General features: G+C 43.5%; 1 protein-coding gene across 1 annotated transcript in view; it reads right to left on the minus strand.

Moving 5' to 3' along the window:
- The window catches only part of osbpl8 (oxysterol binding protein-like 8), a 150,063-nt gene that overhangs the window by 97,596 nt on the left and 24,806 nt on the right, over positions 1-27,661 (minus strand). Inside the window, exon 2 of the mRNA XM_079582847.1 lies at positions 1,845-1,934. The gene's annotated coding sequence lies outside the window, so the exon portion shown is untranslated. The remainder of the gene's footprint in view (positions 1-1,844; positions 1,935-27,661) is intronic.

Below are 27,661 nucleotides of genomic sequence, written 5' to 3' on the forward strand. Positions count from 1 at the left end.
AAGATTAGAGGCTTTTTGAACAGAACAGCGTGTTTGAGTTTGGACAGCTCTTTCTGCAGTCATTACTGGGAGAATCCACATGAAATGAAAACTGTGGAGTGGAGACAAACCCGGAGCGATCAAATACTGATGAGGAAAATCATTGGTTGATGTTCGTTTTGGAGATTTCTTACAAAAACTGTATTTCTCCCATAGAGTTGTATTGGCCCCGCCCTCCGCCTGACATTATGACATCACCACGTTCTAGATCGTGAACCTATTGCTGGGTTGCAGGTGACATCACAGCGTTCTTAAGGCCTGTAATATCACATAAAGGTAAATTATTTTGTTTTTAAGGAAATTGATATTAAAGATCATTTTTGTAATTCATACATTTTCTTCTTAGCTATGACTTGGGAAAGTGTAATGTGTAATGTCGTTAATAGGAAACACTGGCTCCTCCCACTGGGTCCTGTGACATCATCACACTCTAGAACCTGCAACCCAGCAATAGAGCTCTACAGTCCCGCCCCTTGCAGTCCTGTTGCTCCGGTCCGGAAGCCTAAAAATCCGTGTCTACGCGACCGTCGATTTTCCAAAAATTCAAATATTAAGAGTTTAACGTCACCGCAAAAGCTAATCAGCGATGTAGCAATTTGTGACCATAAAATGTTTGATTTCAATCCAAAAAGAAGACATAATGTTGAAGAAAAGGCAAAGGTACAAGGCTGTGACATCATTCACTTCCTGACTATAGAAACTCCGTATCCCAAGAACCATTGCGACATCGCGCCCGCTGGTCAAGGCAACCAGGTTTTCAGCAAACACGGTGAGTTTCTTTTACTTTGCAGACAAAAGTTGTATATTATTTCACAATTAAACAATCTGAATCAGGCTAATGTGAATAAAAATGATGGTAGTTCGTTTAATTGGATCGTTGGGAACATTTTTTTGATCCATCTGACGTTTTTCTTACTATCAGTGTTAGATCTGGATAAAACGTCAACTCTCTGCCTGCATTATGTTCTAATAAATTATTTATAATATGTCGTGTACATTACAATAAATAAACATGTGTGGGAACGTGAAGCTCCACCAATCAAAAGCCTCGTAGTAGATCATGGGACTCCCGAGCATCCTGGGTAATGTAGTTCTAGGACGAAGGCTCGCAGTTAAACTAGATGGATCTCAGACGTGCTTTTTTCACCTGCATCTGACTCTGCGGTCGTAGAACCACAGAGCTGGATTCAGCCCAAGAGGACGGAGTTACGGAGTTAAAGACTTTGTTAAATTTTTTGGCTTCTACTGAACAATCTGCTGTGAATCCATATGGACCCGATTTAGACTTGACTTTATTTGTATGTGATAAATAAGTTCATATTCCACCAGAAAATGGCTAAAAAGAGTGAAAAACTGTGTTTCCCAGAAGATCCCCCTCGGCGAGGCCACGCTCCACTTCCTGGTCCAACTAAACTTAAGCCTTATTCACCATAATGGGATTTAGCTTTCAACCTTGCATGTTTTGCCGTGTTTGTCTATGGAGCTCTCAATAACCCGGAAGTAGATTATTATTGTGTGTGATGTGTATTTCCTCCTTAACCTCCGACCCCCGCATTAAGGGAAGACTGCAGAGACCATAAAGCGGAGGAAAACGGATGGATGGATGTGATGTTAGAGTGTTCAGAAGATCTTTACGCCCCATAAAGCTTCACGTCAGTACTGCAAGTATCAGTACTGCATGTATCAGTACTGCATGTGTCAGTACTGCATGTATCAGTACTGCATGTATCAGTACTGCATGTATCAGTACTGCATGTATCAGTACTGCATGTGTCAGTAAGATGTGTTTGAGAGACTGAACTGACCGAAGTCTTGTCGGGCTCCTGCTGAGACTCTGAGGACGACTCCATGGCCTTAAACCGCTCAGTTTCAGCGCTGATCTGAAAACTGCATTTCTGTGGGAGGAAGAGACAGAAAAACAACAGCAAAATTAATGAGGTTAGAGCCTAAAATATTTATATAACATTTATTTTTACCCAGCAACAAGATCACGGATAGAACCAGGTTTAGACCGTTTGATTTGTTTTCTATACAAAGTTACATGTTTTTCCAGGAGGGATTTTGGATCTAGTGTAGGAACTGGCGACATGGACCAAAAGTCATATCATGTTGAAAACTCAAAATAAAATGTACAAAAACACTGTATAACAAAGCTCCGTGAGGCGCACATTTAAATAAAAAAGTATTTTAAATAAAAATAGCCTATAAAATAAGTATCACAGCGCAAATTTGAACAATATCGAGATATGCAATATGGTCTAATTCCAAATCTCATTCCAAAATATATTGATATATATCGGCCAATGAGCTATTTATAAGTGGAAAAAAATCTGTAAAAACATTTCCTTGTTTATTTCAGTTCAAAGGTCAATAAATCAGCCATTTGATATAAAAAAAAAAATCCTTCATGATATTTTAAAATCCAAGACAGGAGTTTTGGAGTCTGTAGAAGCTACTAAAGAGGAGATGTTGTTGCATAAGTGCAAGGAAAACCTCGTTTATTGTCTAAAAGTAATAAGTAATATTTACCAAAATCGCTACATCCGGGTTAGCGGAGAAAAATGCTAACGGCGCAGCAGCTACGCTAACCCCGGAAATAGTGACTTTAGTAAATATTACTTTTTAGCAGTAGGTGCAGCATTTTTGGATAATGAGTCTGAGAAATAAGTCGGTTCAGTAACTCTCTGTGAAGTTTCAGAAATATTGATGGATGTTTTTGAGAGGTTTTATGTTTTTTTCTCGTATATATGCCGGTCTGCTCGGACCCGGAAGCGGAAGTCGTCATCTTTGAAAAGAGAAAAATCTAAACTTTCTTTAATTATTGAAAAACTAACAACAAATGAATTATGAATATACTTTCATCGGTATCGCCCTCAGAAAAACCTGCATCGGTCGGCCTCTAATGTCAGCGTTGACATTATCACAGAGCAGCTCACCAGGCTCTTCATCGGTCACACTCACTCGCACGCGGTCTCTGTAAACACCACGGGACACGAGCACCGGGGGATTACTCGGATATTCTTTGGGGGGGTTTGGACGAATCTTCACAATGGGACTTTTCGCTGGCACAAGATGAAGAGGAGAATCTGCCGTGTGTTTATGGAGTTTTAACTGCTGGGTTGCAGGTTCTAGAATGTGATGATGTCATCGGAGCAAACGGGGGGGGAGGAGCCAGTTTTTCCTATTGCTGGGTTGCAGGTGACATCACAGCATTGTAAAGGCTTAAACTATTATAGAGAGGAAAAATTATTTTGTTTTTGAGGAAATTGTTGGTCTTGTACAGAGAGATCATGGACCCAGTGACTGATATTAATGATCTTTTTTTTAATTCATTTATTTTCTCTTAGCTTTTGTGGAAGTGCAATGCTGTTAAAGTGGGGGTATTATGCAAAATCGACTTTTTCAAGCTTTACATCATGTTATTATGTCATTCCCTCATTAAAAACATGCCTGAAGTGTTGCCTTGGCACATTCACGTATTTTTGAGTAATCTGTAAAAACTCTGATGGCGGCCATTTTAGGGATAGCTTTGCCTGAGTCCTCCTAGGAACACCCCCACCTCCTGGAGACGCCTCCGAGCTTTCGCCACCAGCCGAGTAACCAACCAGTGCTCCTCAGCAGAACCCCCTCCCCACTGATGCCACAGACAGCGTGTGGAGGGGGCGTGTCTAAAGGCTCAGAGGTTCTTAAAGAGACAGAGGCCTATTTCAAGACATTCACTACAGCCATTTTGAGAGAGACATTTTATACAAGGCAGTTATTTTAATTTACTGCATTTACAGACCAACAGAAGGTTAGTCATCATTGTAGTGTGATATCGACTGGTGCTGTGTGATAGGAAAAACTGGCTCCTCCCCCCAGTTGGGTCCGATGACATCATCACATTCTAGGACCTCCAACCCAGCAATTAACAGCATTACACTTTCACAAGTCGTAGCTAAAAAAGAAAATATATGAATTAGAAAAATGATCATTAATATCAATCACTGGGTCCAAGATCTCTCTGTACAAGACCAACAATTTCCTCAAAAACAAAATATTTTTTCCTCTATATAACATATAGGCCTTTAGAACGCTGTGACGTCACCTGCAACCCAGCAATGAGGCTAAACAGACGTAAGGATCATGAATAAATGCTCGATTTTGCATAATGTCGGCACTTTTACAACAATGTGAATAAATCCGTGTCTCTTGGTTCTTCTCTGGTGCGTTTGGCGTCATTAGTTTTTGCCTGGAGTGAACGCGCCGGCCTTCCGCTTGTTGTGGGCTGCACTCGCACTAACACAGTGAATTTATGCAGCCTCATGCCTACTCACATTTGTCTGCGGGCGAGACAGAGGAGCCTTTATCATTGTGCATTTCTGATGCTTTTCTCTCGATCTGCTCGCCGTGGATCAGTAGCTTTAAGCCTCCGTACTCGCGCTAGCGTCGCGGCGCCTTTGGCCCATCGAGTTGAACTAAGCATGTTTTGATTTTCAGTGCTGAGGGACAAAGGCGGAGAGATTGGTTTGGAAATCTATTCAGAGAAAGCTTGGTGAGGAAGTCTGTGAAAGAGACATTTGACAATACAAAACTACTCAGCAACTACAAGGCAACTTCATTGTCCCTTGAGTTACCTTAAAGGGACTATATGGAGTTTAAAAATGTTAAAACCAAGTATGTTCCTCTCCCTACATGTTCCAGCCATGTCCTAATGTGTAGAATGAGCTCAGACCTGTTCACCACAACTGCCTCTAAAATCCTGCACTGTCACTAGGGCTGTGCAATTAATCCAAATCCGATTACGAATTCGATTACAACAGTAAACGATTACAAAATTAGCATAATCGCAAAAAGTCGATTGTATTTTATTTTATTTTTTTCAATTTTTTTCACTTTTTTTTTTCTAATTTTTGGATTTTTGTCACTTTTTTGATGGATTTTTGTCTTTTTCTGCTGGATGTTTGTCTTTTTTTTTACGGATTTTTGTCACTATTTCTGCTGGATTTTTGTCATTTTTTTGATGGATTTTTTTTTAAAGGCAACAAATAATCGTTTGAATAATCGTGATTTCAATTATGACAAAAATAATCGTGATTATTATTTTTTTAATAATCGAGCAGCCCTAACTGTCACTCAGAAAGGTGTTAATGCACGAGATTAATATAGAGGGTGCAGTTACACATATGACCTGTGGTGGCAGTAATGAGCATAAAATGGCAAACTTGCATCTAGCCCCTGTAAGTAGAGTTTTGGAGGATCTGTACTTTCCTTGAGGCGGATTTTTTGTTGATATCTTTGAACGTTTACTCCACTACATCTGAAAGATTAATAATATAATACTTTGTACTTCTTTGGTACTTTTGGTGTCATTAGTTTGCCTGGAGTGACATTTGCACCATGAAACACGCTGCCCTTTCACTTGGGCTGCACTCGCACTAACAGAGTCAATTTATGCAGCATAACAAAATAAAATAACCACTGCTGAAGCCAAGTGTTTTCTATTTTGGTAACTGATCTCACATATTTGTAATGATCAGATCACGTCATGTAACCAGAGGCTCCGCAAGACTCTTTTTTTGTCGGCCACTTTTTGGCAGAAAGAGAAGCAAAGAGTTGTCAGTAGCGGCATAAAGAACTTTGATAAGCAAGTCTCCAACTCTAAAGAATATTAGGGATACAGGATCTAAAATGGTTACCACTGAGCAATGAGGTAAAACGGAAAAAAACATTTGTATGGTATCATTTCCATGAGAGCTGGGTTGTAAAATGTCGACCATTCACAAGAATTACCGGCCATTAAAAAAAATATATATACATGAAAGTGGATTATTATCAGTAACAATCTTCATTTAGACCAGGGGTGTCAAACATACGTGAGATGATTTAATCCGGCCCCTGCCCTGTAGAGCAGAGGTGCCCAAATTTGGCCCGCCGAAACAATTCTGTTGGCCCCCCAGAGAGTGACCTACTTTTGCGCTGCGTGTGGTTAATACTAACTCTCATTCATTCTCAATGGTAAATATGGATGCAGTACACCTTTTGACCACCAGCGTCAAATTGGGGGCGCTGTTTCACTCCTTTCCCAAAGTTAAGGAAACACTGTTGTGGTGTCTTGGTATTTATCAATCACAGAGCGTTGTAGCAGCAACTTTCACAGTTTTCCAACTTTTATTGCAAAGGTTGTTGACGTCAACATCAGTATATGTTAAAAAGTGACTTATTAAAGAATTGATGCTAAACTGACACTTTCAAAATAATCTGATGTGGCATTAAAATGAAGTAAATTTCTGCAGATGTTGATTTTGTTCTACTAAAATTAGGCTTTGCCATAGTTACCAGTTGTTTTACTATAGCATGTTATTTGCATAGATAGAATTAAATGCAAATGTGGGCTAGCAAAAATAAAAAGTAAATAAAATAAAGTAACTTTATAATTTGCAGTTATATGTGTTTTTCATGCTCGACATCGCCGTGTTTGGCCCGCGACTCACAGGCACTTTTTCATTTTGGCCTCAGAGACAAAAAGTTTGGCCCCCCTGCTGTAGAGCATAAATTCCAGAGTATGTAAAAAAAAAAAAGTACGTCTCTAGCCCATTCTTGTGCGGACCAGAATGCTCATTCTCGCCACTAGGGGGCACTAAATGTAAAATAATGAAAGAGTTCCACACGTGTCCAGCAGAGGGCACTGACATAATAAGAGCTCAGGATATGCATTATAACACATTATAGCCACGTGGTAAATGGACAGTCTGCCCTAGGGCGGCTGTGGCTTCAATACCAGCTTACCCCCACCGAGTGTGGAGTGAATGAATAATGACTATGTAGCACTTTGAGGAACTTGTGACACAGGCCTGTAAAGTGCAATACAAGTGTGAGCTGTTGTTATTAATGAAGCTGCAAATCACAGCTTATTATTATTCATTTATTGTAAAAATGTTCTCTGTTATATACGGCCCGCGACCCAAAATGAGTTTGACAATCCGATCCAATCCGATACTCTCAAAATGCCCAGATTGGCAACCGATTCCGATACTGAAAATCGGATCGGTACATTAGTATTATCACAGGACCTCAGAGTTCAGCAAATGTAGTGGGTAATTCACAGGGATGACTGACATGGCCGATTCGCACGGGATTAACGTCAAATAACAAATGTGGTCCCTTGGGAAAACTAATCCCGTCAAAATAGAGCTTTATTCAATATTTGTGATCAGCTGACAAGAGAAACAGATCCTAAACCCGTCAGTGTTGGTTAATCCATGAAATAAATGAACAAACAAAAATATTATACGTCTCCTTTAGGAACAAAATGCAACAATTGAGTCTGGTCAAGACTGTAATTAAACTAGAAAAGCATCTCTTGCTTGAGAATCTCTCTCAGATAAACCATTTGTAATTCAAAGACTGCTGCTGTGAGGATCTACGTCAGGCTCAATGAAACATCGCCAGAATCACATCACAACAGGACTAACCAGCACTTTTCTGTGGAAGTAAACACAGATATGCGGCTCCTGGAGTTACTTCACCTTTACGCTCACTTTTAGATTTGGGTGAAGCCATACTGGAGATAATGTGGGGGTGGAGAGGTTCAGTTAAAGACTCTGATAACAACAAAGACTCTCTGGTCCAGCAGCAGCAGCAGCAGCAGGAGGAGGAGGACGAGGACGAGGGCTTCAGTGGCTGTTTGAACTTCACACGGACTGGAAAGAGCATCGGTGGAGGTGACTTCAAGGACTGTGCTCAGGGGCCAGTCCAAAAACACAGGACGTTTGGAGCACTGGGGGTGGGGATCTCTGGGGGCCGCGTGCAAACCGAGAGCACGTGGGATTCGAGTGGATCCGCGGCAGGTTTGAAGTGTCTGACGAGTGGAGAGACGGTTCAAATGCAAATGACGGCCTGAAGGTCAAGCACTCGGAAGAACTGAGCGGACCTGAAAGCAGCACTTTGAAATCGCCGCCTGTTCGAGGAAAAGGAAAGGCAGGGATGGCGGGGGCTTCTTGTTCATGAATACAGGTGCCTTAAAGGTCGGCGACTCGAAAACCCTCTCAGTTCATGATGAGCTGATGTGGCCAAATGACAAGGCAGATGTGTAAATAGCATGTTGAAATCAAATGTTTCCTTCACTGATAATTGCAAAGTTGATTTAGTTAATTAAAAAGAACTGAAACAAGTGATCTGCTTTTCCATGCAGTCTGAAGCTAAAATAATGTTTTTATTTCCATTAGAGGCAGTTTTTCTGTCAGTGGTTCCCCTGTAGCGCCCCAGCCCCTGTATGCTCGGATACGCCCCTGCTCAAAGTAGATTCTGCACAGCCTTCAGTCCCGCTGTCTCTGGCTCTGTGTGGATGTGGAAAATAACCTGTGAATGCAGTAACTTTAGTGTGAACGCCTTAAAACACTAAACCGCCCCCAAGACTTTTCTTAAAGAGGGGGTCTTGTGCTTTTTTCAGTCACACAGCACCAGTCTATATCACACTACAATGATGACCAAACCTTCTGTTGGTCTGTAAATGCAGTAAATTAGAATAACTGCCTTGTATAAAATGTCTCTCTCAAAATGGCTGTAGTGAATGTCTTGAAATAGGCATCTGTCTCTTTAAGAACCTCTGAGCCTTTCCGACACGCCCCCTCCACACGCTGTCTGTGGCATCAGTGGGGAGGGGGTTCTGCTGAGGAGCAGTGGTTGGTTACTCGGCTGGTGACGAAAGCTCGGAGGCGTCTCCAGGAGGTGGGGGCGTTCCTAGGAGGATTCAGGCAAACCTATCCCTAAAATGGCCGCCATCAGAGTTTTTACAGATTACTCAGAAATACGTGAATGTGCCAAGGCAACACTTCAGGCATGTTTTTAATGAGGGAACGACATAACGTGATGTAAAATGTGAGTATTTAATTATATTCTTGTAATGATGCGAGTACCTGCTGAACTAATCAATGAGACGAGCTGTGTGTGCTTTTATTTTGGCGTGCTGGATTGAAACAGGAAGTCACTTCTTGGGAGGCGTTGTTATGATTCGAATCAATTTTACTGAAGAAATGTTAGGCAGAAAAGTTATTCTTATTTTAATTTTGAAGCTGCTGACAGGAAGTGATGTAGAAGAGGGTAAAGCTCCAGAGCAGTGCGACTCATTTCCCACAGTTTAAAATGGTTTGCCTTCATCTATGTCACTTCCTGTCGGTGTCCAATAAGGAAGTAAAACTACAAACATCACAAAAAAGGTCAAACTAAAGAAAGCAGGGAACAATCTGTAGAAAAATCTTATCTATAATTGTGTCAGCCATGTTTTAGCAAAAATGGTGTGTAACGTGTCATATGCACTTTAACCTCTTAACTCCCGCCTGAACCGAGAGTATTTTCTCCAGTTCAGCTTTACCCAAATCCTGTAGGCCAGTGTAACGCCTCATTTGAAAGCAAAGAGCTACAAAACTCATCTAGATGGATCTTTTTCCTCACGTCAAGATTTTTTTTCCATCATTTTTTGGGGGGTTTCAACTAATTTTTGTCACTTTTTTTTTTTGGGGGGTCATTTTTGTCATTTTTTTCATCAATTTTTGTGACATTTTTGCCACTTTTTCATATTTTTTTCGTAAATTTTTAGTACATTTTTCGTCATTTTTTTTGTCACTTTCTGTCATTATTTTGTCATTTTTTTGTCACATTTTTGTCATTCTTTCATATTTTTTTCGTCAATTTTTTGTACATTTTTCGTTATTTTTTTGTCACTTTCAGTCACTTTTTCGTCCATTTTTTGTCAATTTTTTGTCAATTTTTTGTATATTTTTCGTCAATTTTTTGTCACATTTTCGTCAATTTTCCTAATTTTTTTGAGACATTTTTGCCACTTTTTCATTTTTTTTCGTCAATTTTTTGTACATTTTTCCTCATTTTTTTTGTCACTTTCTGTCATTTTTTGTCTCATTTTTGTCCTTTTCTCGTCCTTTTTTTGTGACATTTTTGCCACTTTTTCATATTTTTTTTCATCAATTTTTTGTAAATTTTTCGTCATTTTTTTGTCACTTTCTGTCATTTTTTGTCATTTTTTCATTTTTTTTTTGTCGATTTTTGGTCATTTTTTTGTCTAAGTTTTCTCACTTTTTTGTCACATCTTCATCATTGTTTTCATCTCAGTTCTGTTGCTATTTTCTCACCTTTATTCCAGAAGCTTTTGGATTGGGGTAAAGCCATACTGGAGAAAATGCGCTCGGTTCAGGTGGGAGTTAAGCGGTTAAGTAATGTTCAGTGAGAATATTGCTCGATCGATATTGTGAAATCTTGCTCCACATCCCCATGTATCACACTGTTAAGTGCCTTTCTTAGTCACTACGCCAAACCCCGCACTTAATTGGGTTGGTGATGTTCAAGGCCTCCCAGCAGGACTTTACTCAAGCACAGAAACCACTCCAACTTTTTGTTTCTTTTGTTTCTTTTATTGGGGTAGTTCCCAGCAGGTAAAAAACCTTTAACAAATGGACACACAAAATTCACAACTTAGATCAAACTTCTAAACTCAGATTGGCAAAGTGGAAATCACAAAAATCATCAGTATTTGCTTCTGCAATTTACTTTATTTTCTCTTAACTTAAATCCATCACAGGCATATTATCTGACATATTCATTTGCATAAATTGACATATTCATTTGCATAAATTGTTTACGTTCCTTTAAACCAAATTGTTTAACGTTTACTTTTCTTTTGTATAACAGTTTCCTTTAAACCAAAGTGTTTAAAGTAATTGAATAAGTTCCTTCTTTCTTTCGTTATTTCAAAATAAACACAACCAAACACATCTCAACCAAACACATCTCCACCGGAGAATACGTCCTAACGAAACCATAAACATAGATTGGTGTTCAGTGTTCATCGTGCGTAATGCAACCATAACGCTCACGAACGTAAACACAAACACATGCGCTACGTGTGGGCGATAACTTTCGAACTCCAGTTCATTCAACAGTTCAGTGAAGGAGGGGTTTCTCTTACCGGCAGTTTCTTCGGAGGTCTTTACACGTAACAACACTGCGTAGTGGTAGCACACAGTTCAGATTGATCTGTACTCCAGAGACCATAGCTTTTTGTGTATTCTCGGGGCGCACAGCTGATTGTCATTTCATTCACCGCACCTGCTGCGGCGCGCACGCAGACAAGGCAGAGTGAGGTCACGTGACCGTTGCCGTGACACCTCCCACTCGATCTCGAATCTTTGATGTTGAGATCGCTCGATTTAGGCAACCACTGTCCTCTGGTCCTCCACGGGAAGGAGTACCACCAGCCGGCGAACATCCCTCCTGACTACTGTGGTTGGCCAGGAACCCAAAACTGAAGGGTTCGGTTTTGAGCTCGGAGATGGAGCAGGTGCGCTCGGGGTAACTCTGATGTGCGCATCTCGAACAGTTCCCTTGGGGTCCGTCTTGACTGAGACGACTCGACCCAACCTGTATTGGCCTCGTAGCGCGTTCTGGTCGCACACCCACACAATATCGTCTACAGCTACGTTGCGTTGTTTCGTGTGCCACTTACTGCGGATGAAAAGGTGTGGACCTGCCAGTTGGCTCCAAGCTTGCCAGAACTTATTTACTTGAGTTTCCATCTCCCGTAGTCGTTTGTAGGGATATGTGGCAAAATCTAACGGTTTAACATCACAGTTTTGGAACCTGCCAAGGAGGAGTGAATTGGGTGTAACGTATTGGATACACCCCTCCCGGCTTTGGACTCTTGCGGCGATTGGTCTTTCATTTGCCAAGTTGGCTGCCAGCTGCACTGCCGTTAAGAACTCACTGAAGCTTAGTGTTAACTCCGCTCCGATGGATTGCAAAGCTCTTTTCAGGATCTTCACAGCTGCTTCGGCCGCGCCGTTACGATGGGGGGAGTCAGCCGGGTGCAATTCCCAGGCAAATGTCGTGCCGTTTCTTGCTGCCACATTCTCAATAGTTTGTTTGTCAAGCTTGTCCATGTAGTTGTACATCTCCTCCAGGACTGGTTTTGCTCCTACAAAATTGGTGCCTGGATCAGACCATATTTTCCTTGGATGGCCACGGATTGCAGTAAAACGGTGATATGCTAGCAAGAATGCTTCCGTTGACATGGCATTTACCAACTCGGCATGAATGGCCCGGCTTACCATGCAACAGAACACCACACCCCAGACTTTCATCGTGACTCGCTTCTTCACATCATCACGGACGTTATACGGACCGAACAGGTCCGTGGAGGTGTACTCAAAGGGAGCAGCAGGGGTTGTCCTCTCCAAGGGTAGGTCTCCCATCACTTGCTGACATCTCTTTGCCCTTCTCTTTCTGCACATCATGCACGCATCAACGATCCTTTGGGCTAGCTTCCGCCCGCGAACAACCCAGGCCTTCCCCCTCATCTTGAGTAGAGTGGCCGCTACACCATCATGGCCTTCCTCGTGAGCTTTTCTGGCGATTAGGGTTGACAACCAGGCATCGTAGGGTAAGAGAGGCACGGCGGCTTCGTCCCTATCGAAAGACTGGATTCGACCACCACAGAGAAGCAGCCCAGAGCTTTCATCCCTGAATGCAACAAGCCGGTCTATCGTCGAACTGGGAAAAGTATGTCCGCTTTGGGCCGCTAGAAAGAGGTCTCTCAGCGAATCCTCGCGTTCTTGGACTGTTATGGTCCCTGCTGAGCTGACTGCCTCCCACTTTGGTGTGCTGGAGGGTCCCTTTGGTGCCATGAACTTTTTGGCTGCCCTCAACACCAAGGCTGCGGCTCGCACAAGGCGGTCCAGGCTGCCGAAGCGACGTACCTCAATCAGATGACCGACACCAGAGGGAGGCCTCCGGGGGACTTTCTTTGTTTGCTCCATTGTCGGGTCGGCGTTGAGCGCCTTCTTCTGCATCTGGGCTCTTGTTACGACTGCGGTGATGTACGCCTTCTTCTGAAGCTTGCCTATGTTTTCGCTGGCTGCGGTCGCTACGTCTTTTGCAGATTTCACAGGCCACTCTTCCTCCGGCAGATACAAAAACTGAGGTCCGTTCTGCCACCGGGAGTCCTCCCCCAGGTCTTCAGGACTCGCTCCACGGGTGAGTATATCAGCAATGTTGAAAGCACCTGGCACCCACCACCAGTCCTCGACGTTTGTACTTCCCTGAATCTCCCCGATTCTGTTGGCAAAGAAGGTCTTGTAGCCATAACTGTCCCGATGAATGGCTCCAAGTATTGTTTGGCTGTCGACAAAGTGATAGTACCGCTTTACTCTAATGCGGCAGTGTTGCTCGAAGTACTTCTTAATGCGAGCAGCGAAAACCGCGCCACAGATCTCGGCTTTAACTGCCTCTCCTTGTTGATCGAGTGGGGTCAGTTTAGTTTTTGCTTCCACAAGTCGAACGATTGGGCGGCCCTGGGTGCAGGTCCATCGCAGATACAGGACTGCTCCATAAGCATGATCACTCCCGTCAGAGAAGGTGATAGCGCTGGGACCCTCCCGGGTACATGGTGGGGTTAGGGCTCTGGGAAACCTTATGTGCTTCAATCTGACATAGTCTTCGAACACATTAATCGCGTCTTCCCTCAGGCTATCTGACAGGGCCTCGTCCCATGTATCCTTGACAGCCGGTGACACCGTTTTGGCTTCTTGGAATGCCCGCCGAACCAGAATGGCGCCCTTCTGTTTTGTTGGAGCCGTGAGCCCGATGGGGTCGTAGAGACCGGCTACTTGGCTGAGGAGCTCTCGTCGTGTTAGAGGATCTGGTGTGCATGTTCTCACTTGGTCCTCCGGAAGGTTTTGGCCGAGACGCATCTTCTGCTTCTTCTTGGAGAAGTTAATTGCAACCATGGCGTGCAGCGTGTCATCTTCCAGGACGTAACCAAGGCCAAGTGCTTTGTTTTCCCCGTCGCTCATTTGGTTCGGCAACATCACTGTTCTGGTGGTAGACTCATCTTGACTACCGACCTCGGCTTTGTCCGCCTGGTTGCTCTTCCCAGATATGACCCAGGGCTTCAGATAGAACCCACCGGTTTGAAGGATTCTCTCAATGCTTTGCGTGACAGAGTGCAGCCGTTCTAAGTCATTATGTGAGGTCAGGATGTCGTCCACGTAGCTATCTTCATGGAGGACACGGCGCTCATCCTCAAGATGACTGAACATAGGGAGGTCGGCGGTCTCTCTCATCGCTACCTGGGCGATGCACCCCGCAGGCTTATCACCGATGTTGACTCGTGTGATCGCATACACCCCGATTTCATCATCCTCAGTGTCTCGCCAGAGGAAACGATGAAGGTGTTTTTCTCTTTCTTCGAGCCACACTGAGTTGTACATTTTCTTTATGTCACCAAGAGCGGCAAACCTCCCACTTCTGAAACGTAGCAGTACAGCCCGAATCGGATTGAGTACATCCGGTCCTTTCATCAGCAGGTCGTTAAGACTCAGACCTCTGAACTTCTGGCTGCTATTCCACACAAGCCTCACCGGAGTTGTCACGGAGTGGGGGTTGGGGGCTATCAGGTGGCTAATGTACCAAACAGGACCAGACCAGGTTAGCAATTCATCCCTGGTCAATTTGACTGCAGCATGCCGTGACACCATCTCATGGACTTGAGCAGAATAGGCAGCTTTCCACTCTGGGTCTTTAGCGAGTTGCCTCTCTGTCCGTAGGAATGTGGCTTCCACCCCTGTCTTATTGTTTGGGAGTGTTGCGGGGTCGACCAGCCAAGGATAACTGCTGTGCCAGTGGGGTTCACTGGTGTGGTCATCCTGCAGCACGTAGGTTAGGCCATTCTTGACTACCTCTAGCTCCCGTTCCTCGGCAAGTGTCATTTCTTTGCCGCCCGGCTGGCAGTTCCCACAGCGGCAACCACCACACCTCGGCTCACATGCTGCCCCTATACTTTCCCAGCCCCACCACTTCAGGAAGTCTTTACATGTGGCAAAGCAGGAATGTACAGGCTGGCCACTGGCAATGCACCATGGAGTTCCAACGGGGAGTTCCTCATACTTGACTGCTGCTAGCCTCATCGACCGCGCAAAGTGGGCTCTTGAGGAGTGAGCGTGAATGAGTGTTTCCTCAAATAACTCCGGGTGGGCCCCACCAACCGTCTTCCCTAAAGGGCCATCCCACAGCACCAGGTCACCGACTGATTGGACCTTCTGAGGAACTAACCGACCCTCCTTATGACTGACGAGAAGATCGATCCTCTCTGGCCGTTTCAGATCCTTCGGATGCACATTGGGGAAGAACTTTCCGAGTTGTCCTGCTGTGACCGGTTGCTGTATGTCCGCTATGTTGTCCAGCCCGTAGCACAACAACTGATGGGGTCGCAAAGTGCCCTGCGGTGTGCCAACTCTGATCTTCAGGAGGTATCTTTTTGTGTCCACGGTAAACTTCATGCCGCCAACACCATGAACCACCAGGGTGATGCTCTCACTTTTCAAGTTCAGCCTTTCAGCAGCAGAGTGTGTTATATAGTTCGTGTCCGAGGCTAGGTCGATCAATGCACCGATCTTCTGGCCCGCATTTGCAGTCACTTCCAATACCATCATGATGACTGGAAATTCCGCAACACCATTCTCTTTCAGAAATCTGGATGGGCCCTGTGTGGTGTTTAGCGACCTGGACACCCTGGACACTGTGTTGCTGAATGCGTTCTTGCACTCTCTAGCGAGGTCTGGTGGGAGCTTCGCAAGGAATCCCTCCTGGACCTCCGTGTATCCGCCACCCTCAGCAACATTGACTTTACCCTTTGTGGGTGCCTTTCCAGACCTTGGACAAAGGTAATAGTGGTGGCTTCCCCGGACCTCACACTCTGTCTTTTTGCACAAGAAGGCTGGAGTGCATCCAGAGCCTTTGTCATGCGTTTCGAGACATCTTCTGCATGCTCCAGCTTTCTTCACTGCTTCTTCTCTGTCAGTGCAATTCATAAACTTGAACCTTGTGCAGACATAAAGCCTCTTTGCATGCCTGTGGTCTCCACACAGTCCACACACTGATCGGTCGCCGTCTCTACTACTGGACTTGGCGGTCTTGGTTCTGGCATGTCTTAACTCTGATTTTGTCGGCTTCGGGGCAACCTCCTCATCCTGTAGCTGGTCTAGTTGCTCGTAGATACTCTCTTGGTCTTTCAGGAAGTCCAACAGGCTATCGAAACGATTCTCCAGCGTAACATCATTTGACTTGTCGGCCGTATACATCAACCACTCCCTTTTTAAGATGTCTGGGAGTTTACTTTCGATCGACTTGGTCATTAATGGGTTTGTCAATGCCCCTGTGTTGCCAAGATCTCGCAGATCATTGAGGGCTTTCTCCACCGTCTGGATCAGGTCTACGATTTTCCTCGGTTGCTGGCCCCTTATCGGTGGTAACCTCTGAAGCTCCTCAACTATGTCGATGGCAATGCTGGTGTTATTCCCATAACGATTCTTCAGGACTCGGAAAATGTCGTCTGCTGTGTTGTATGACGACAACCGGTGGTCCTTTACGATCTTATCATCGAGGCTTTGGAGTAGCTGTAGCTTCCGGACCTCTCTAGACCCTGATGGCTCACCTTGTGCCTGCAGAGCCTCCCACTCTTTCCACCAGCGGTAGAATGTGCGCTTGTCGCCTGTGAACTTGGGCAAGGTTGTTGGCATTAGTTTGATAGCCGGTACTGCATAAGGTACAGCTTGGGTCGAGACAGCAGCGACAGGGGTTCGTTCTTCCCTTTTCGCCTGGATAAAGTCAGCCGTCCTAGAGACCAGTTCGGGCAAGTTGTGTTCCAGCCGTCTGAGACGTTCTATGAAATCTCCAGCTTCAGCTCTGGGTGCCCAGCGTTGCCATTTTTCGAAAGTGGCCGTTGCGGTCTCTATGAGATTTGTCAAATGACTTAGTCTGAAATCATAGGCCTCTTTGTAGGAGCTGGGTTGGACCGCAGCTATTCTTTCCGCCTCCTTTTCAGCATTCCTCACGGCCATAGATACGTTTTTCACCCCAAAGTCACCCCATAGTCTCCCCTGCAGTACGCCTTTCGCTTCCTTCAACCTGCTCTCACATTCCTTCGCTACTTTCACCAGATCGGCCTTCTGGTCAGGACTTAGTCTTGGCTCATCTTCGCCATCCTTTGCCGACAGTAATTCCGCCTCTATGTCATCGTTTATGTCCAACAGTGCTGTTGCTCCTGTCGTGAGCTTAAAGTAGCTTTCTTGGAGCTCAACTGCTGTCATTTCTGCGTAATTTCTCGCCAGAGTGTTCAGGATTTTCGTGAACTGTCTTTTTGCTGTTGTCCTAGCAGTCCTGAGCTGCTCTAGGACTCTTGCGTCCGCCATCTTGACTGTGGGCAGAGTCGGGGCTGAGCCTGTAGCCTAACTGGATCTGGAGTCGGGCTTTAGCTGGGCCTGGAGCCTGACTGGGTCTGGAGTCGGGCTTGAGCTGGGCCTGGAGCCTGACTGGGTCTGGAGTCGGGCTTGAGCTGGGCCTGTAGCGGTTTTTTACTGTTAAGTGCCTTTCTTAGTCACTACGCCAAACCCCGCACTTAATTGGGTTGGTGATGTTCAAGGCCTCCCAGCAGGACTTTACTCAAGCACAGAAACCACTCCAACTTTTTGTTTCTTTTGTTTCTTTTATTGGGGTAGTTCCCAGCAGGTAAAAAACCTTTAACAAATGGACACACAAAATTCACAACTTAGATCAAACTTCTAAACTCAGATTGGCAAAGTGGAAATCACAAAAATCATCAGTATTTGCTTCTGCAATTTACTTTATTTTCTCTTAACTTAAATCCATCACAGGCATATTATCTGACATATTCATTTGCATAAATTGACATATTCATTTGCATAAATTGTTTACGTTCCTTTAAACCAAATTGTTTAACGTTTACTTTTCTTTTGTATAACAGTTTCCTTTAAACCAAAGTGTTTAAAGTAATTGAATAAGTTCCTTCTTTCTTTCGTTATTTCAAAATAAACACAACCAAACACATCTCAACCAAACACATCTCCACCGGAGAATACGTCCTAACGAAACCATAAACATAGATTGGTGTTCAGTGTTCATCGTGCGTAATGCAACCATAACGCTCACGAACGTAAACACAAACACATGCGCTACGTGTGGGCGATAACTTTCGAACTCCAGTTCATTCAACAGTTCAGTGAAGGAGGGGTTTCTCTTACCGGCAGTTTCTTCGGAGGTCTTTACACGTAACAACACTGCGTAGTGGTAGCACACAGTTCAGATTGATCTGTACTCCAGAGACCATAGCTTTTTGTGTATTCTCGGGGCGCACAGCTGATTGTCATTTCATTCACCGCACCTGCTGCGGCGCGCACGCAGACAAGGCAGAGTGAGGTCACGTGACCGTTGCCGTGACACACACATTCATATCTACTTCACCCCACAGCCTCTTGACATGAGCAGGTGTTTTTTGGTTGTTCCAGACTTACCCTTTCCTAAAGACTCGACAGAAAAGTGGAAGATTTGCCGGTCTTATCCAAAGTAATCTGGATGGCGGGGGGGGGGGGGCAGCCGTCTTTAACCAGGCCTAATCCATGTAGGTCAGAGCAGAGGAATATTAATCAAGAGAAAGAGGAGCGGGAGGATTCCTACATAAGCGCCCGCCCACAGCTGCAAACCTCCACAAGGACAAATGCAGATCAGAGCCGTGAGAGCGGGGAGTCGGCCGGGCTTAATTACCTGAGCGCGGCGGCAGGCTGGAACATTATGACACACTCACCGGTATCTTCCAGCTGGGAAACTGTATGAGGATGTCATTGCTTTTGTTTGGTCTTAAGCATATTAAGGAGGAGCAGCAGGGAGGTCTCGGTGAGCGGTGTGGGCGTGATTAAACGGTTCATTGACAGCATGGGCTTCATTGATTGACCAAACAATAGGTGGCGTTCAGGATGAGATGACGGCGTAATGTCAGGCGGAGGGCAGGAGCTTTCTACAGGCCAACATCACACACATGCTTTTGGATATTGTCTCCACTTTTGGACGCCTTTATGAGGAAATGATTAGACCTTAGATCATATGTGCTGGAGGAGAGGGCTTTGAACTTTGTGACAGTTTTTTGTTTCATTTCTTTCAATTGGCCCAGGAACTACAGAGAAATTAGCAGCAAACTAAGGCTGTATCCTAATGTCCACCCTAGTCCCTAACCCGGGGGGAGGCAAGTTTGCGTCGTGGAGGGCCGATTTTCATCATTGCCAAAACACCTAGGGCCGAACCTCACCATTGTAGCCTGAAGTAAAGAACTTTTTTTCTGCAAATGCCAAGTGGTTCTGGCTTCGGGACCCGCTACTACCCTCGGATGACAAGCCAAGACCCAAATACAACTGTAATTTGTCATATATCGTATAAAATATTGTATTTAAAACCAATTTTTTTATTGAACAAGCAGTAGATATGCTTTTACGAGATCAAAACAACCCAATAATATTCATTATAACAGACTCTGGTTTGTTTCCATGCAGTTTCAGATGGAAAACATGGAAGAAAAAAAAAGGTTCCACTGAAAATGGTTCCGCGACCCACTTTTGGGTCACAGTTTTACGTTATATATGTCCAAGTGGGATGTTACGTCAGGACATTTTAATAATACTGCATTTTTAGAGTACTTTATCATGTATTTTATCTCTTATTTGCATATTAATATTTCTCAAAATCATCTTAGGGGCCAGAGGTTGTCCTGGAGGGCCGGATTTGGCCCCCGGGCCTGACGTTGCCTATCCCTGTCCTAACCCCTCATTCACTACATTGGCCTGCACTATATAGTCACTATATAGTCACTGATTCTGTTGGTGTTTCTGACAGAAGCCACTACTTTCTCCGAGCTGCGTAACGTCACGCGCACTGCAGCTGCAGATGTTTTTTTTGTTGTTTTTTTTTGTTTATGAAATAGAACGACTGTTTTGGCTATTTTACAGGCGTTTTGTTTGTCATTTAAATCAAAATTAAAACTATCATCACAAAAGAAGGAAGAAAAAAAAAAAAAAAAAACTCCAGCGTGAGCTCAAAGACGTGCAGAAAGTAGGTCAGAGCCCGGTGTCCTAAGCGCCAGCAGATTGAGTGACTACATCTGCTAAAAGTTCGCTAAACTCCAGGAATAAAGTATTTCTGTGACAAAGACCAACCAGACTCAGAGACAGTGGAATATTTATGGATAAATACGAGTCAGATACGCTTTATTTAACATGGATTTTACATGAATGGCTCAGATTATTCCAGAGGAATCTATCGGCCATTTAACAGCTCAAGCTAAAGGTTAGCAGCTAACGTTAGCATCTTTTCACCGTAACCGTTTATATTTAGGTCGTTTATTCATGAGAAACACAAACACACGACTGAAACAGCTGATTTACTTCAGTCGTGTTTAGTTCAAAGACCTGTCTCTGTCAGGCGCTTCTCCGACTCTCGCAATGCATTGTGGTCTATATTGACCCGTTTAGTGACCATCGATGCTCAGTACTTTTCGAGATGCATTGTGGGAAATTTCGAGTGCACTACTTTTTTCTGGACATTCGGACACCCCTACAACATGGCGTGACCACTATATAGTCACTATATGGGGGATAGTGTGGACATTCGGACACTGCCTAAGACTAGTAATCTGCATTTAGACAGTTACCATAGTTACTGCCATTGAATTTTCAGCTGCTCTGCCTTAAACTATCGTATAGACACAGATGGCATTGCATCATACGAGGGGGCGTGGCCTCACGAGGGGGAAGGAAGTGTCTATTGGGAAACTCTTTTCAGCCATTTTCTTATGGAATGTTAACTTATTTATCACACACAAAAAAGATTGTTCAGCAGAAGCGAAAAAATGGCAGTTGTAGCTAGCATAGCTAACATAGAGCATCGTGCTAGCATTGTCCGTTTTTTTTAGGTATTTATGGGCCGTTGAACCACTTTGCTCCTCTCCATGTCTGTGTCTTTATTGAGCAGAAAACTACATTCATAATTCAACATTTGTTAAAGTAGTTTTGTTCCTCCTCAACTGCTTCAAATATGGCCATATATGGGCGATTCCAGAAATAGATTCCAAAATATAAACTTATTTATCATGTACAAATGAAGTTAAGTCTAAATCAGGTCCAAATGGATGTTTATTCACAGCAGATTGTTCGGTAGAAGCAAAAAACGGCAGTTGTAGCAAGCGCTAGCTAGCATTAGCATTAGCACGATGCTAACATGAAGTATCGAGTTAGAAAAGGTTTCAATTTTTCTCCAAATTGTTTTCCCCCTCAACTGTTTTCAAACATGACCATATTGCTGGGTTGCAGGTTCTAGAATATGATGATGTCACATGACCCAGAGGGGGAGGAGCCAGTTTTTCCTATTAACAGCATTACACTTTCACAGGTCGTAGCTAAAAAGAAAATGTATGAATTAGAAAAATGATCATTAAGCAGTACTAAGTAACGTGTTTACCTTAATAAATCCTCCCCGTAGTCCCTGTGGGGGTAATACAAGTGTTTATGGGATGATTGGAGGGTCTTTCATCTCCCCCTGGTGTCTCTGACCAGAAAGCCATGTTTGCAACTTGACTGCCACCGGTGCGGAGAAAGCAATACACACTAATGGAATCACGAAGAAGAAGCTAACATGCTAACGGGCAAAGCTAACTGCGGGCTAACGTCACTTTAAACAGTATTTACAGCTAAGTTTGAGTGAAAAAATATATTTCCATTGTATAATTGGATGCACAGTAACCCTCTCTCCCTTCGCCTTTTCTGTCAGCGTAGTATTTACTCTCCAAGACAATTAATAAGTAAAAAAAAATCGTAACTTGCTACTACACCTGCAGTTGCGCTTATGGCCTCTAGGGGGAAGAGTTACTTAGTACTGCTTTAATATCAGTCACTGGCTCCATGATCTCTCTGTACAAGACCAAACACTTCCTCAAAAACAAAATAATGTTTCCTCTATATAATAGTATAGACCTTTAGAACGCTGTGATGTCACCTGCAACCCAGCAACATGGGCGATTCCAGATGCATGTTTGGAATTGCCCATATATGGTCATGTTTGAAGCGGTCAGAGGGAAAACAAAGAAGAGAAAAAAATGAACTTTCTCCCATCATTTCTCCACCACTACTCTAACAAATGCTGAAATAAAAAAATGTTTCTATTAAACAGAGAGACAGAGCAAAGTGGTTCAACAGTCCATAAACGCACCAATCTCAAACCTTTCTTTTTACATCCAAAGTTTCATTATGCGCCTTTAAACTGTAGGCTCTGTAGAATTTTGTAATGTCAGGCAACCTATTAATCATGAACCCGGCGGCTCCAGAGGTTTGACTTCCCTACAAGGACAGAAAGCCCCTCTACACACCTTACATAACACGCCCGCCACGAAGGACAGGAGCTCTGACAAGTGGCCTTTGTCTCCTCAGGTTTATCGACGCCCTCCTGTGTGAGCGGCGGTCCTGCAGTGACGGGGGCCAGAGTGAGCGGCCGGCGTCACCTTGTGCAAATAACACGCCGCACACACGGGAGCGAGGTGACTCCGGGCCTGAACGCAGCGCGAGGCGTTCAGGGAGGTCTGAATGCTGATGAGGCGTTCAGTCGCTTTAAAGAGTGGGGGCGAAAATGAAGGGGGGGTAGACACAAGAGAACAGGAGCACCCCAGGAGCAGGCGTTTGGCCAACAAGATTTTGAGCGATCCGTCACATTTCTCTGTATTCAGAGAGCGAAATGTCCAGGGTCCCCTGCTGCGATCTCAACACATTTAAAAACTCTTCTGTCTCGGCTTCAATCAGGCTGTTGAACAAACTACACAAAGATGAACTGTGATGTGTGTGAAGTGCTCGTTTTTTTTCTCGCTACCTCTACTTTACTGATACCTGTTTTTCGGTACCGGTGCCTTAACGGTACTTTTTTCGATACCTATGTTACTTTAATTGATGTAAAATAATGTGTATAAAAAGTATTGTTCAGGAGAAAGTCTAGAAACAACACAACAGAAAGAACTCAGGAGCAGCAGTGTCACCTGGAACTTCCTGTTTTGAGCAGAATTCCCACTAAAGCAGCGACACATCAGGACCGTTTACTAAAGATAAACTTTTATAAACTCCCTGAGCTGTTCACGTCAAAGATCTGTTACACGGTGAGAGCGCTCACTCTGTCACTGATAATTGAACAAAACTGTTCCAAAAATGACTAAAGCAGAGTGAGCGCTCACTTTATCCACAAACAATATTTTATCTGGAGTTTAGTAACAGCAGCAGTAACTTCAGGCTCAGGCTCTGTGTTTCGTGTTGTCACTGCTTTATCTTTGTCTAAGAGTCTAGATTCTTATTCAGTCCTGGTTTAGTCCTGTCTTTAACCAGTTTCCTGTAAGTCCTGGTTTAGTCCTGGTTTAGTCCTGTCTTTAACCAGTTTCCTGTAAGTCCTGGTCTAGTCCTGGTCTAGTCCTGGCTCAGACGCGGCTCTGTCATCACTAATAACGACTAAAGTGTGAGTAAGTTATCGCTTTGCTTCACTTTAAGAAAAACATCTGCATTTGTGCTGAAGCTGCTCATGAGTTCAGTCTTTTTTGGACTCACTGTGGATCATTTATTCACGTCTGGAGAGAAAAAGGACCGAAAATTAAAAAGTTTAAATTCGGTCGGTACCAAGTAGGTATCATTTAACGGTGCCCAGCCCTAGGTGTATGGACAATGGACAATGGACATTCTCTTTTATTATACTCTTATAGAATGGTTCAGGCCTGTTGTATGTTTATATTTTATTTATGTTGTCTATGTGTATTGATTTTTAGCTGCAGCACGAGTGAAGAGCCTAAGACAAAATTCCCACACATGGGACAATAAAGTTTATCTTATCGATCTTATCGTATTTGTGCTTTTTTTCATTTTTTGTCCCTTTTTTGCCAGTTTTGTTGCATTTTTGTCCCCTTTGTGTCATATTTTCGGCGCGTTTTGTAACTTCTTAGTTGCCTTTGTTGTGTTTTCATCCTCATTTACGTTTCGTTTTCGTAGCCGTTTTGACGCCTCTTTCAAGAAGCTTTTTGGATTTGGGTAAAGCCAAACTGGAGAAATGTGCTCGATTAAGGTGGAGGTTAATGTTCTCCTCCACGTCCTCACAAAAACATTTCAAAAAGACACAGATGAGGGCATAATTCAGCCTTTCACAACATGCCTGGACTTAATCGGCACAGAAAGGCAGTTTTGAAAAAGGCTAATAAGAAAAGGAAATATGAGTGCTGAAATGCTCCAAAAGAGAGACAGCAAAGCACATATAGACGGATGTAAGAGGCAGATAAATGTGTAGAATAAGTGGGGACCCAGATCCACACAGAGCTGAACGTGTGACGCAGCCGGGGTGGAATAATCCGCGTCTGTGAATGTTACGTAACAATATAGTGCGAAACGGGAACGAAACGGGACCAGGCGGCCACAGGGAGCAGATAAAGCAGCAGTTCACCATCACAGAAGCCTTATTTAGGACATGAATAACCAGAAGTCTGATTACTTAATACGTTTTGGCTTGAGCGCTGCAAGTGAGTGGGAACATTAACTCACACCTGAACCGAGCACCTTTTTCTCCAGTTTGGCTTGACCCCAGTCCAAAAGCTTCTGGAAAAAAGCTGTTGAAAACAATGATGGAAATGTGAGAGAACATTGACAAAAAAGTGCCGAAAAATTGATGAAAAAGTGGCAAAAATGTCACAAAAATGTCACAAGAAATGGACAAAAAAATGACCAAAAAAAATGACAAAAATGCTACAAAATGTGACAAAAAATATATTAAAAAAAATGACAAAAATGTGATAAAAATTTGACAAAAAATTACCAAAATGTAACAAAAAAATGACAAAAAATTTATGAAAAATTGACAAAAAAAATTACAAAAATGTGACCAAAAATGACCAAAATGCAACAAAAAAATGACAAAATTGTGAGGAAAAATTGACGAAAAAATTACAAAAATGTGACAAAAAGTGACAAAAATGCACCAAAAAAATGACAAAAATGTGACAAAAAAATGACAAAATTTTGAGGAAAAATTGACGAAAAAATTACAAAAATGTGACCAAAAATGACCAAAATGCAATTAAAAAAAATGACAAAAATGTGACCAAAAAAAAAAAAAAAGACAAAAAATTTGACAAAAATGTGGAAAAAAAATTTACAAAAAATTTGATAAAAAGTGACGACAAAATGACAAATAAAGTTACAAATATGAGTTGAATACCCAACAAAAAAATGATGGAAAAAAAATCTGATGACGTGAGGAAAAAGATCCTCTCGGTTCAGGCGGGAGCTAAGAGGTTAAGCAACAAATCACAGGCGTTTATGTGTTTAACGAACGCAATCGAAGACCGTCGAACCAGCTCAAGAACACAAGTCTGAGTCAGGAGCATTTCAGAACGTCAAGGTCAAACGAGCTGGAGCTGCACATCAGTCAGTCTCTCCGCTTCAGAACACGGTGCAGCTAAACACTTTCCAAAAGACGCGTCCATGAGCAGAATACTGACGAGTTTTAATACGGCCTCGCAAAGTGCCAAAATCATACTCGTTATCATTCAGGCCGTCGCTTTCACCGCAGATATCAATCCAACGCGGCGCGAGGTGACCTTTGAAATGGCCGTCTTAATAGTTACCTACAGCGAATCACAGGGGAAAGCATTGTCCAGTTATTAGACAGGGCAAATGTATTTATACAGCACATTTCATGCACAAGGCAACTCAATGTGCCTCACAGCAGCACCGAAAACACACACAGTCAAACAAATCAATCCACACAACTCATAAAACTATATCAAAATACAAATATGTCATTAAAATCATATATGAAAATACAATCGATTGCCATAAGTGTGTTTTCAGCCTGGACTTAAACACAGTCAGGGTTGAGGCCGGTCTCAAGGCCGGAGTCTGTTCCACACTTTTTGCTGCATGAAACTGAAGCGCAGCCTCGCCGTGTTTAGTCCTGACTCTGGGAACCACCAGGAGGCCCCTACCTGAGGATCTCAGTGGCCGAGGTGGTTCACACGGCTGAAACATGTCAGGTATATACTATTATGAAGTCTGTTCCCTGAGCGACAGGAAGCCAGTGCAGAGACCGGAGCACTGGACTAATGTGGTCAGCGTTTTGGATGTACTGATGAACAGGCCGTTACAATAGTCTAATCAGAGACAAATGCATGAATTAGTCTCTCCAAGTCTGGTTTAGACACTGTGTTTTTTTTTTGTTTTTTTAGCAAAGTTTTTCAGATAGGCCGCTTTATATAAATATGACTGTAAAAAGAAAAAGTCAACTCTGAGTCCATAATTACCCCTAGATTTCTTTCTAGATTGGTTCTAGTGAAAGAGCCTCATGATGACCAATGACAACCTCTCTGTGTTTCTGTGGACCAAAGACAAATATTCCTGTTTTATCTGTATTTAACTGGAGGAAGTTGTTTTGCATCCACAAACTAATCTGTTTGATACATTGACACAGTGAATCTACAGGCCCATGTTCCCCCACTGTCAGTGAAACATAGATCTGAGTTTCGTATGCGTTATTGTGATAGGACACGTTATTACTGGATAATAATTGACCTAATGGAAGCATGTACAGATTGAACAAGAGGGGCCCCAGAATCGATCCCTGAGGAACCCCACAGGTCAATGCCATTTGATCTGAGACACAGTTTTGCGTCCTCGAGGCAGGATCTGAACCACTCGAGACTCTACACACAACATTACAGCACATACAGGGACATTACAGCATATACAGGGACATTACGGCACATACAGGGACATTACAGCACAGACAGGGACATTACAGCACATACAGGGACATTACAGCATATACAGGGACATTACAGCACATACAGGGACATTACAGCATATACAGGGACATTACAGCATATACAGGGACATTACAGCACATACAGGGACATTACAGCATATACAGGGACATTACAGCACATACAGGGACATTACAGCATATACAGGGACATTACGGCACATACAGGGACATTACAGCACATACAGGGACATTACAGCACATACAGGGACATTACAGCATATACAGGGACATTACAGCACATACAGGGACATTACAGCATATACAGGGACATTACGGCACATACAGGGACATTACAGCACATACAGGGACATTACAGCACATACAGGGACATTACAGCACATACAAGGACATTACAGCACATACAGGGACATTACAGCACAGACAGGGACATTACAGCACATACAGGGACATTACAGCACATACAGGGACATTACAGCACATACAGGGACGTTACAGCACATACAGGGACATTACAGCACATACAGGGACATTACGGCACATACAGGGACATTACAGCACATACAGGGACATTACAGCACATACAGGGACATTACAGCACATACAAGGACATTACAGCACATACAGGGACATTACAGCACAGACAGGGACATTACAGCACATACAGGGACATTACAGCACATACAGGGACATTACAGCACATACAGGGACGTTACAGCACATACAGGGACATTACAGCACATACAGGGACATTACAGCACATACAGGGACATTACAGCACATACAGGGACGTTACAGCACATACAGGGACACTACAGCACATACAGGGACGTTACAGCACATACAAGGACATTACAGCACATACAGGGACATTACAGCACATACAGGGACACTACAGCACATACAGGGACATTACAGCACATACAGGGACATTACAGCACATACA

The sequence above is a fragment of the Gobius niger genome (genome assembly GCF_951799975.1).
Source record: "Gobius niger genome assembly, chromosome: 2".
NCBI lineage: Eukaryota > Metazoa > Chordata > Actinopteri > Gobiiformes > Gobiidae > Gobius > Gobius niger.